The sequence below is a fragment of the Quercus suber genome, unplaced genomic scaffold (genome assembly GCF_002906115.3).
Source record: "Quercus suber isolate HL8 unplaced genomic scaffold, Cork oak 2.0 scaffold_334, whole genome shotgun sequence".
Lineage (NCBI taxonomy): Eukaryota > Viridiplantae > Streptophyta > Magnoliopsida > Fagales > Fagaceae > Quercus > Quercus suber.
The window spans coordinates 675,232-688,998 of NW_027069787.1; the positions used below are offsets into that span (position 1 = coordinate 675,232).

The 13,767-nt window shown below is 35.0% G+C and overlaps 1 pseudogene; it reads left to right on the forward strand.

The window, feature by feature from the left end:
* Positions 1-2,523: 2,523 nt before the first annotated feature.
* On the forward strand, positions 2,524-3,876 carry LOC136061615 (UPF0481 protein At3g47200-like; annotated as a pseudogene).
* The last annotated feature ends 9,891 nt before the right edge of the window (positions 3,877-13,767 follow it).

The window sequence follows — 13,767 nt, forward strand, 5'->3', positions numbered from 1 at the left end:
ATATCTTCTTGTCTTTTCCTCCTTCCTCTTGATTTATTTGTCTATTTATGACAAAAAGGGAGAGAGTATACCGGAGAGTATACCAATGTGTTTCGTCATTTTTATATGACTCATATGCATATTCTTAGGGGGAGAAATTCTACCTCGTGCACATTCGTAAGGGGAGAAAGCCATATGGGAGATGCATTTACTAAGGGAGAGAAGACATTTTTTTGAGAAAACCTTGATTTACTTTATGCTTGTTTTCTCGTTGCTTTATGGTGCTTTGATATGCTTTATTGCTCTCATTGCATCGTGCTTATATGTTGGACATGCTTTTATCCTTATGCTATTGTGCTTTATTGGTTGTATGTTCGGATGATCATTTGCTTTGCTATATGATCATTGTGGTCATTTCCATATGACTGTTTTGGTGTATGATCAAGTTGCTCATATGTTTTACAACATGTTTACTTGATCGCATTTTACTTGTTACATTATATTTGTCTTTTTATCACTTGATTTACCTTGAGGGTCTAATGTGTTTTGTGTAAGTATTTCAGGCTACAGGTATACATGTTCTAAGTCCATCACAACTTCTAGATTTAGGTGTGAGTGAGTTTTGCCATTGTTCCCAAAGTCACGTTTAAGTCTAGAGTCTGTTAAAGGATGTTTTGTCATAGAATAGCCAAAAGAGGAGATTGTAAAGTTGTGGTTTACAACTATGTTTTTGTTGGCTTTATTCCTTGACAAAAAGTATTGTAATTGTTTTAATTTTGTTCCTTGTATTTTATGGGATTTTATTGTATTGGGTTTAGTATTAACTTGGTGAAGACTTAAGCTAAAGTGAAGATTAGTGGATTTCGCAAGAAGTTTCGGAAAAACTAACCCACGAAAGAGCCATGTGAGGAGCATATGACTGGAAGCTGAAGAGTCGTGCCAGGTTGTCATTTTCGCAAGTGTCTCGCGGGTAAGGCCTTCTTGCGGGGTAGTTGCGAAACATTCTGCCTGGAGGATTTTTAAGAGTGACTTTCTTGCTCTTCACCCATAATATATATACCCTCATTACCCACAAATATAGAGGAGGCCAATTCAGAGAGAACAACTCTAGATAGGTTTTCTACAACACACACACCCATCTTTTAGAGAGAGAGCTATTCATCCTTAGTGAGAAATTATTGTAGCATCTTCTCCTTCCCTCTCCCATTGTCATACATTGAGAGGAGATTTGTACCCAAACACAACCCATACCTTTTCAGCGTGTAGAGAGTGTTTTGGAGCTGCTGGGAAGCATTGGAAGAAGCCAAGGATGGTAGATGCAACATAGAGCTTGTTGCGGGATCTAAAGTGCTAGACAAGACATGATTCTGAGAAACCTTGTTGGAGTAAGAGCTTGGAGGGTCTCTTGCTAACCCATGTATCCCAACTGATTGTCTAGTGGATTGATTTCCGCTTAGAGGGCAGCGGAAAGGTTTTTCACCGAGTTCTTCAGTTTCCTCTTCGATAACACATCGGCGTGTTATTTTGTGTTTGCATCTTTCTTCTCTACTCTTTTATATTCCTTTTTACTGCTGTGTTGCTTTGATTATGGATTAGAGTAACTTGTATGTTTGTCCGCTCGCATTTACATTATTCCACACTTAGTATTAAGTTAGTGTAAAATTAATCGAGCCGTAACTTTAATTTGGGGGTCTAAACAGCTCTTGTGTTTAAAATACATTTTCGAGCTTTCATATATGAAATCAAACACTGTGTAGAAACTTGACCCTCACCTGCTTAAATCTGCAGCTTCAATATGCGCTTATCACTAAACCTAGAAAAATCTGTAGGTACGCTGTCCAGTTTACAAAAAAATAAATCTAAGCTTTTCTTCGTTTACATCCTTAAAACTTTTGAATATTTAAATAGTTTCACTGCTGGTTAAAAATACCCACATAAGAAAATATTATAATACCACATAAAGTCTAAATTTAGAAAAATGACAAGATTTCTTAAGCTCTTACCTTAATGGTGTGTTCAATCTTTCTCTACTTCAGTCTTTTGGGTAATTTCCTCTCTCAAAATATTCCTCCATATGCGTTGACTTAATAAGCTTATATATAGTTAGGGTTTCAACTTTATTTTCTAAAAAACTCCCTTATAATTAGAAATTATTATAAAATTGGCCCCATAGAAATTTACTTAAATATCCCTCCTTTTATTTTATTTTATTATTATTATTATTATTTTTTTCTGGGTATTACAATCCTATTAACTATTGTTTTTTCCAAAACCAAAATCGAACTCTATCATTCAAAATGACTAGTCATTTACAATCAGATTTCTAGGATGATGATGGTAGACGATGATAGCTTGTCCATGCATCATGAGTAATCACCTAGCTAGTTTATCCACGTTTTTTAAATATTTTTTTTTTTACAAGTATCACCTAATATTTCTAATGCTAGTGGGTTTTGTGTTTGTCCTAAGGAAATTTAAGGAAGACAGCTTGGGAGACGGAAGAATCAGCTAGCTAGCGCGGAAATTCAACTAGCAATTGCTTCAATGAATAATAAAGATCAAAATGCTCAAAAGGAAGCAAACATTTCAGGTGGAATTAGAAATAAAAATGATGAGTTGGTAATTGAAATTAGAAAAATCTTCATAATTAAGGCCCGAGATTCAACCATCAACTCAGTATCTTATCTACAAGGTTCCACGCCACCTTCGAAAATGGAAGGAAGAAGCCTACACTCATCAGGTAGTTTCAATTGGCCCGTTTCACCACAAAAACAAAGGATTGAGAGCCATGGAAGAGCATAAAGAGAGATACTTCAGGAGTTTCGTGTAACGGAGTGCGATAAAGTTGGAGTATTTAGTAGGTATAATAAGGGAAATGGAAGAAAGCATTCGCGGGTGTTACGCAGAGACTACTGAACTTACCAGTGATAGGTTTGTGAAAATGATATTGATGGATGCGAGCTTCATTCTTGAGCTTTTCTTCAGATTTAGTTCAAGAAGTTGGACAAGTGATGATCCTATGTTTGTGAAACCAAGGGCAAGTGCTATAAGGCTTGACTTGCTATTACTTGAAAATCAGCTTCTATTCTTTGTTATTGAGAAACTACACCACCTGGCATTTCCATCTCTCTCAGATTACAATGGTTTACTTGAGCTTTCTTATAACTACTTTGGGCACTTCAACATGCAGTCCGTGCAGGCCCTTCCCAATGTGAAAATAGAACACTTCACCGATCTTCTTCGAACCTTCCAGTTCCAGATACCTCCACTAGAAAAGCGACCAAAAAGAGGTAATCAACAGAATGACCTTTTATACACTGCAACTCAACTCCACGAGGCAGGAGTAAAATTCGAGGTTGTTACAAGTGAATGCCGATTTGACATAAAATATGAAAAAGGAGTGTTGAAAATCCCCCCCGTTAAAATTAGACGATTGGACTGAAGTTGTTACTCGAAACATTATGGTGTTAGAGCAAACTCGCTATATAAAAGATACATACTTTACTGATTACTTATTCTTGATGGATTCACTTATCAATACTAGAAAAGATGTAGATTTTCTTTGTGGTAAACAAATCTTGGTCAATTACCTAGGCGACAACAGTGCAGCAAATTCTATGATTAACAATCTTAACAAAGGAATCGAATGGATAGTGGTAAGAAATGATTACATTGATCTCTATAATAAATTGAATAGTTTCTATGAGAATCCTTGGCACAGAAGGCAGGCAACATTAAAACGTGAATATTTTAGCACCCCTTGGAGAGGCACTTCAACAGTGGCTGCTATTGTTCTTCTGGTGCTCACTTTTATACAAACAGCATGCTCTATCTTCAAGTAGCATGGGTTCAGAGGCTATATAATTTAGATGGCTGTTTCTGTTTGATGGAATTGATCTTGCCTATCTTTTTTTTTTTTTTGAAACCGATCTTGCCTATCTAAAATAAACAAATTATGTATTTCTTTCTTTGTTATTATTGTTAATGTAATTGATCTTGCCCATGTAAAATACAAGATTGTTGTGTTTCAGCATCCATGTAGAGTACTAGTTTTGTATTCCCACTCTAAAATGCCTGGAAGTTTGAAAGCCAACCATCAATAAATACTTCATTAGACGTGTTGAAAAATACATAACTCTGATATATAAGTATTACTTGTATACAGGTTATCTTGATCAATATTGTGTCGGTAGCTTTGAGCTAGGACTCACTAGTTGGGCTTATGTCTTCCCTTTGTCTTCCCTTTTGGGCCTCTCATAAAATAGACCGGAACACTTGTGGGCCCTCTTTATTTGAGTGTTGGCCCATTTAGCCCATTGGGTTGAAATTTGGGTTTTTTATTAATTGACAAAATTTGTGGGCTTTTTTGGGCCTAATTTTAGTAAGAAGTGGTATTTAATATTAATGGGCATTGTGGACTGTGGGTTTGGGCTGAGAAATGTTGGTCTGTTAAAAAAATAAAAAAGTCTCTAACACACCCATGATTTAAAAAGGGAACCGAACGGTTCAAACGGTTGAGGTAAAGAACTTGGGTGATCAAGTGTCTGTTCTGGGGAATGATTGTTACTTGAATCTGCTGGATGTAAAGGGATTTCTATTTATTTTTCTGATGAAAAGGACTTAATGGTGTTCATGACAGTCGTATGTTTAATTACCTAGCAGATTCTCCGAGCTATTGTTAGATATTTTGGCCTCCACCAACATGGCTATGGACAGAACCATGTTCATCTGGATGTTGATCATGTGAGTATGAACTATTAACATTTTTAATTTATACTGGTTTTATGAACTGGGATCATATTCACCGTATCCTTGATCACAGTGTTTTGATGATTTTGATTTGACACGTTTTAGTGTCTGATTATCATTTACAGTAACAGCTGCTGTATACTACTTGTTATAAGGAAAAGGGTTTTGAAAGAGATAATGAGGAGACTATCGAAGCTTGAGCAGAAGTTGAACTTTGTAGTTTGTACAATCTATTCATGGGCTTCCCTCTTAGGTCCAATTCAAGTCTGAATTAGGTGTAACGGTTATGTTAGTATGGAGGAATTCAAGTACTGAAGCAGATTAATTGATGTGTGAAATGTGATAACTAAATGATCCATGTATCTTGGGAAGATCTTGACTTATTCAACGTATGTTGCTTTTGAACTAGTAGCAACAGCAGCGGAAAAAATCTGCCCATAATTAAACCCAAATTGCAAGCCCAAAATCACTGCTTTTGAACTACTTATTTAACGTATGTTGCTCTTGACTTATTTGTGATTACAACCCAGGCCTGTTTGGCACTCGTGTTTAAGTATTGGTGTTTAAAATGATGTGAAAATTGTAATTTAAAAAGTGATATAAAAATTCATGGTTAAAATACTTATAATGTAAAAAATGTGTTTAGTACCATAGTTCTAATAACATTTTTCTAAAAGTGAAAAAATATAATTGTGTATTTCATTTGTCTATATATATATATATATATTTTTAAGTGAGGTCTCATCTGAATTACACAATAAAATTATTAATATTTTATTTGATGCGAGAGAAATTTTCCAACTTGTTACCGTTGCTTTTGCTTCCCCCCTATTCTCTCTCTTCACAGACTCTTGTCTCTATTTTTTCCTTCATCTCTCTTATTGGGTCTCTACACTCTCTCAAAACCCACAAGTCTCTTACTTTCTTTCTTTCATCTCCATCAATGGTCTTCGTCTCCCTTAGTGATATCTCCATACTCTTTCTTTTCTTTTTAAACAGATTTCACATTTGGATCTATCAATATTGTGAGATAGGTTTTGTAAAATTTGTACAAAAATTATAAACTCCAAGGGAAATTGTGACATGCATCATATATAGATGGTGTGTATGATTGTAATTTACTTCTAAATCTCGAATTATTATGATTTCTGATAAGACTCCACAGTCTATCTCCACCACAATCATTTCAATGGTTCTCACTCCTCAAGTTCATAATATCATATAGGGCTTATCATCTTAAAATCTAAGGATTTAATGGTGATGCTCATAATAAAGTGCTTCCCACAAGATACAAAGAAGACAGAAACTTGTAGGGCTGTAGACGTGAAAGAAAAAAGAAAGAGAGGAAAAGCCGAAAAGGAAACCGGGGAAGAAAGAGAAAGTGAAGAGTCCCCCACCTACTTTTTAGTGTTTAGTCAAATCATCTTGGTTCTGCAATTTTTAATATGTTTACTTAAAAACTAAAAATGTTACTTAACATGGAAATTGATTCTGGTTTCCAGATGAGATCATGCTGTTACTTTGTTGAGTGGCTAATCACTTATCGCAATTTAGTTGAGTATGTCCAACTGCTCCACAGTGATGACAGAGATGCTGCTTCTTCTGTTTAGGTTTTTGAGAGTTTCCTTTCTTAGCCCTACGGTTCTTAATCTCTTTTTTTATCAAGTTTAGGGGGTGCTCCTAAGATAGATTTACCCTTATCTATGTTCTCACTAACTAACACATTTTGTACATTATTGTTTTCAGTTTCAACATTATTACTAGGAGGAACAAAAACTGTAGTACTAGCAGAAGCAATACTAGGAGAAGAGAAATCATATCCTAAACCGGTTCGATCAGAAGTAGATTTCTGAAGATTAAGCATCTCATCAAGCTTTGCACTTGAAGTCCTTTCCAAGCTTCTTGGTCTTCTCAGCCAAGAAATTATTCTTAAATCTCAGTGATCCAATGGTCTGATTGGCTTTATCAAACTTTGTGGAAATTTCTTCTCGTTCAAGCTCCACTTCACTAAGCTTCTTGGTGGCCAATCTATTCAACTTCTCATGCTTTTCCGAGACCTTGTATAACTTTGCATAGGCTGTGTGGATGTCATCTTGCTCATCCATCTTTTCAAACTTAGACTCCACCAATTCCTCTTCTTCATCCACATCTTCAACAATCCCTTCAGTAGGATTTATAGTGGCAGTGAAGGCATTTAGGATTCCATCATCCTCATTATCAGAATCATCCTCTAGCTGTCGCTCAATGTAGCAGCAAGTGCCTTGCTTTTCCCAATGGTCTTGAGATATATGGGGCACTCATGTTTCATGTGTCCAAAACTTTGACACCCAAAACACTTAGGTCCTGTGGGAACAGTGTACTGACCGCCATCCCTAGCATCCTTCTTCCCTTTATCTTCACTTTTAAACTGAGAAGATCTAGATTGTCTACGGTCCTTGTCGAAGCCCTTCCCATTGGTATTCTTCATGAACTTCTTGAATTGCCTTGTGATGTAGGACTTCATTTTAGAATCTTCATCGTCTGAAGACTCATCTGTGTCACTGCTCTTGGCTTTCAAAGCCTTGCTCTTGCTCTTGCTCTTGCTTGATTTCCCTATCCTAGTCAAACCCAACTCATAGATCTGCAGATTGCCAACCAAATCTGTCAAAGGAATTTTTTTAATATCCTTTGATTCCTCAATTGCGGTGATCTTGGCGTGAAATCTCTCGAGTAAAGATCTAAGCACCTTTCTAACAATCTTGGGTTCGAGAATGGTTTCCCCAAGATTAAAGGCTGAGTTCACTATGTCCTTGAGCTTGGCATAAAACTCATCGAATGACTCATCACCTCCATCTTGAACTCCTCAAAACTTGTAGTAAGCCTCTGAAGTTTCGAATCCTTGACAGCCTTGGTTCCCTCATAGGTTGTCTGAAGGATGATCCATGCTTCCTTAGCAGTTTTAGTAGAGGATATCTTCTTGAATTCTTCATTCGTGACCACACTAAATAAAGCATTTAATGCCCTGCTGTTGAAGTTTGCCGCCTTGATCTTAGTATCATCCCAGTCGGCCAGCACTTCCGTAGGCTTGGTCCAGCCTATCTCCACAGCTTGTCACACCTTTTCATCTAATGACTGCAAGAAAGCTCTCATGCATACTTTCTAGTATGCATAGTTAATACCATCAAATAAAGGAGGTATAATAAGAGACTGTCATCTATCCACGATAACCAGGGGTCAATGGATTAGACAGCAAAGATTAAAATCTAATCAGAGTGTGCCTGTTCTGATACCACTTGATAGGCCAAGAATGTATTGACCCCTCGTGATGAATGTTGTGAAATTTTAAAGTACTCGCAAGTGTACGAACCGTACTGAAGTATAGTTTGACAAGAACGAGGTCGAACCCACAGGGACTTGAATGAACGTAGAAAATTAATTAAACCTTAACCAAATTAATCCTAATCTAGTTTAATAAAAATTAGTTTTTCTGAGATTAAAAAAAAACTAAGCAAATAATAAAATTAAGCAAATAGTTAAACTAAGCAAAAGATATAAAGCAATAAAAAGATGTAAACAATCAAGAGAAAGGAATTAAGATTTTGGAATCCATCTTGTAAGTCATATCCGCATATATTTATGATCATTAATTTTTCCCAACTCATTACATGATAATCTAGAAATCAATCTTGCTATCATGGAAAATATTCTCATTAAAATCTGTTAGGACATATGTATTTCATTTGTTTAAAAACATATGTCATTCTTTTATGTAATTGGCTAATCTTTTAACAAAATACACTTTACTTATAATTGGGTAGTTCTAGGTGTTTTCAATACTTCATGAAACAAGGTTTCAAGATCAAGTGTTGAAGTCATCAAGTCTGTCCAAGAAAACAAGCTGATAGTGCAAATTCATTAAAGCTCGACAGCTGGCTCGACAGCTGCATCTATCGAGCTTAAGAAAGCTGTCTCAAACCCGTAAGCTTGACACCTACTCAACAGCTTCTCGACACCTTCTATCTGTCGAGATTTAAGAAATTTAGAATTCTGATCTGATTTCTTGGGATCCGTGAATGTGTCTTTGGGCCTTCTTTTTTCCTAATCCTAGATATATAAAAGGATTGTTTTAAGGGTTTTCAAACAGTTCACAAGTTGTGCAAACATTGAGAAAACTCTGTTGAAGCAAACTGTGACCAGAGATGAAGTTCTTGAGCTAGTTCATCTCTTCTGAAGAAGTTGCTGTGCGTTTGCACCTTTGGGTTTTGTGACCAAGCATCTTTTTGATCTTCATCGTGTAAGATGAACTAAAGAACTTTGCAACCAACCTCTCTTTTAGTTGGTGTTGAAGTCACGTACTGGGATTCGCGCATTGGTTAGTCACGTACTTAGGAGCCGTGCAACAAAAAGGGGAATTGTCACTACAGAACAAGTCCAATTTGGTATTGGGGTAAGGGTTCAACTATAGGTTGGTAAGGTACTTGGGATTCCTTTACTTGTAACCGCTTGTTGTGATAATAGTGGATTTTCGGGAGTGGTGACCTGAAAATCACTTGGTGGGGTATTTGCCGTAAGGTTTTTCCCCATTCGTAAACAAATCACCGTGTCTTTTATTTTTCGCTGCATAATTAGTTTATTGGTAATTTGTTTGCGCTATCACACGTTTGCATGAGTAATTGATTAATTAATAACTTGGCTAATTAATTAATTGATTTAATCACAAGGGGTCATTCAGTTTGTGGCCTATCAAAATCCTTATTTTAAAAATCAAAAGCATGTTCTTCTTCACTTTTTAAGTATAAAATCAAATTATCAATTGTATCCATAGCCAAACAAATTACAAGACATATCCAATTCTAGAAATCAAATCATAAATTATATCCATTGACAGACAAATCACAAGCAATATCCAATTTTATAATAAAAAATTAATAAACTAAGCATTCAATTAATTGAGACAAATCCTAAATCATGAGAAAAACATGATTAAACTCATATCTAGAATCTCATCTTAGTCAATTGATATGAAACAAGAACAATTTAAATCATTAAAGAACAACTATTGTGGGAAAAAATCAAATCACATAAATATTACTAATAATCTTTAACAAGGTTTCATCCTCAACCCTAATTATAAATTTAGCTACTCATGGTAATTGAAAGAAAACACAAAAATAAAATACTAAACATTAAACTAGAAAAATAATTAAAACTAACTGTCATGGAAGAGGTAGCCACAACTCTCTATACATTCAGCCCTTAGCCCTAGCACTAGCCTCAGCCCCCGCTGAATTTTGCCCTAAAAAGCCTTTAAATAGGTTAAAGAATCCTATTACAAGTTGAATTCCCGTTTGGAGAAAATCCAAGATTTTTAGGCTTCACTTAACAGACTATTTTGACCCATTTAACGTCAGAATTCGAGCTCTTGGTAAACTACAAATTGTAGCCCTTTAAGTTAACTTTCCTGCCCAACTTGAATCATCCCAATTAAACATCTAAACCGAAAGTTATGCTAAAAATATTAACTGATGTGCAGGCTGGAATCCTAATCTAAATTGGCCTTGGATTTGGTACAAATTTCCTTTGATTCCTTACTCCAATTGGACTTATATTTAATTGAGTTGGTCTTCTCTTGAATTCATGCCTGACTGGATGTAAGTTGTCTTGATTCAATTGGCCTAGCCCCACTTTGCATGTAAAGCCCTTGTTACCTGCAACACAAAGATATTATATAATCAATCACAAAATAACATAAAAGTAAAGTTAAATATGTAGATATGTGAGTACTTTATTGTATATATTTCATGCACATCAATGAATTAACAAATTAATTAGCCAAGTTAATTAATTAATTCAATTAGTATGCAATACGCATGGTAGCATAAACAAATCACCAATTAACTAAATGCAGTGGAAATTAGATTGACATGGTGATTTGTTTATGAATGGGGAAAACCTACACGGCAAAATCCTCATCGAGTGATTTTAAAGTCACTACTCTCGAGAATTCACTATTATCACAACAAGCAATTACAAGTAAAGGAATCTCAGTACCTTATACCAACCTACAGTTGAACCCTTACCCCAATACCCAATTGGACTTGTTTTGTAGTGACAATCTCTCCTTGTAATGCACGTCTCCCAGTACGTGGCTAGCCAATTCGATGCGTGGATTCCAGTATGCGACTTACTCACCAACTTGAGAAAGTTGTTGGCTGCAAAGTTCTTCAGCTCATCACACGATGAAGATCACAAAGCTCCTTGGTCACAAAACTCCTTAAAATAATTCTTATATATGTTTAGGATTATGAGAAAAGAAAGTCTAAACATATACTCACGGATTGGATGAAAATTAGAGCTGAAAATCAGTTTTTCATAAATCTCGACAGATATCTTATCTATTGAGCTAGCTGTCGAGCATTGGGTTAAAACAGCTTTTTAAACCTCGATAGATACTAGTTGTCGAGATTTAAAATCCAACGCTTCTTCACTTGTTTCTTGGACAGATTTTGTTAGGTTTTAGACCCCTTAAAACAACAATTGGATTAACCTAGTTTATTTAGCCAAGTGATTAACTTAGTCAAATTATGCAAATCTAGGTTAACACAATCAAATAATCATATCAAGATATAAAGCAGCGGAAATATAAAGAACACAATGATATGATCACCCAGGAAAACCAAATCGGTAAAAAACCTAGGAAGAATTTAACCTAGCTATCCTCAAGGTAAACTGAATCCACTATATGAAAGAATCAAAATTCATACAAAAGGACTTACAAGCTCCCCGTTTGACTTCCTAATGCTACCCACCAGTAGAACTTATTGACACGACCACGTGCAAACTCTAAATCTACGGACTCCTTCTTTTTTGGATTCTCCACAAGATACAAGCACCCCCGCTTGTTTTTCTTTAAACTCCAATGATAGCAACTGAGTTGATCATTAAGATGTTGATATTATCTCTACCTTGAAAACCCTAAGTTTATGTGAAGGAAAGCTCTTCAATGATCTCACAAGAGATTCACACAAACAACAAAGTATGAGCAACAATACAACCAGAGCAACAAGAGCATCAATAGCTGCTCTAAAAACGTGGCTAGGGTTTCCTTTATATAGTGGGAGAAGTAGATCTGAAACCCTAATATTTAATGGGCTTGGGCTGAGTTGGAAAATTCTGCAGGAAAACGTTCTACCCGAGATTCGATCAATCGAGTCTAATTTTCAATCGATCGAGTCAGGCCGAAAGTCACTAATACTTCTGCAGCCACTCGATTCCAACTTTACATAAAACGCCCACACTTTGAGCAAGTCTAAATAAGACTAACAACCTGTTTTGATCATGGTTTGCCAACAATACACATTAGAGTTCTAAATACATAAAATCCTAAGTCTTTAGAACCTAACAAACTCCCCCTTTGGCAATTCGTGACAAAACACAAATACAAAACTCAAAGTTTACAAGTAAAAGCCCTTTACATAAATAATGCTCATAAACACAAAAATTCAATCCTAACTATTATCCATCAGTTGCAAGTGTAAACAGCAGCTCAATTGAATCAACCTGTATATTCCTAAAACACTAAACAAAACGCATAAACGCATGTGTGACAGAAAAACAGTAAATCAACAAATAAATTTTTGACTTCACAAAACATAAAACAAAGACATATATCATGAATAACTCATAAATATAAATCAATGAGTAGTGAACAAGAAACAAAAATAAAAACATAAGTAAACTTACTCTCCCCCTAAGTTAAATACAACAAAAAGTTTTTATTTATATTCTCTCATTTCAAAAATAATTTCAACTACCCCTAAACAAGACAAACATGAATCCCATAAATCAATAATTTCTCCCCCTTTTTGTCACGTATTGACAAAGACAACTCATACAAAGAGTAAACAGTCACCATATGCAATAAAGGATAAGAGAAAATAGAGAATCAAGGGGACACAAACCACTTCAACTCTATAGAAAATAGAGACAACTCCCCTTATGAACAACAAAGGTTTAAAAAAATTTCCCCCTAGAAAAATAGGAACAACAAAACAAGTTTTTGGAAAAAACAGTTTTGGAGAAACTTTAGGAGGTGGGGAAAATAAAAACACACAAACTAAAGTTAAAAACTAAGGTAAGGATACACATGAAAAAAATATTCTCTCTTTCAATAAATGCAAACTTGACACTATGTGACCCATAAACAATTGCATGAATAGAGAAAAATATTTGCACATTAATTATCTATCATATCTCTTAAGAAAAGTATTTTCTGTAGTTCACACATAAGAAATAGCATATATTAAAATGTATAAAACTCAAAAATTAATCAATCAATTTTTAAATCAAGTTGAGTACCCAATTTAGTAAAGTGTATGCATACTATGTGTGAAAATAATAAGAGATATGACTGCAAAATTACAAGATGGATACAAAAATCAATGTAATGCATGTGAATCCTAAACACAAATGATGCATGAAAAAATATGTCATGATGCATGCTCTAATGCAGTGAAACTAAGTTCAATATAAGTTAAATTCACAAAATTGGCTTGAGCATAGAATTTCTAATAAAACTCCAAAAATTTAAAACCACTTGTTAAGTTTTTAGGAAAAAATTGACCAATTGATCATCACACAAGTTAGAATACACATTATAATGATCAATTACATCAATTCAACAAGTCAATTGCATTAATTGAACCCAATTTGAACAAAATACCCAATTCGGGTACATTCAAGCTCTAGAATTTCCAAATTCTCAAACTTTAAACACATTTTGCATTAAGATCAAGGAACTTTTAATCTTGGATGGCCACAACAAGATCACACACAATAAAATGTACCAAGTTTAGCAAAGAGTAACTTGTGTAGTGTGTGCAACTAGCAAAAGCTTGAGATACATGTGAAGTGATATGTGAATAGAAATCAAACACAAAGTCTACAAAATTCATCACATAGAATTTGAAAGAGACTATCACCTAAAGAGTTACATCATATAACTCTCACATCTCCTAGAACAAAAGCTTGCAATCATGTAAGTTTCTTGATTTTGCCTCA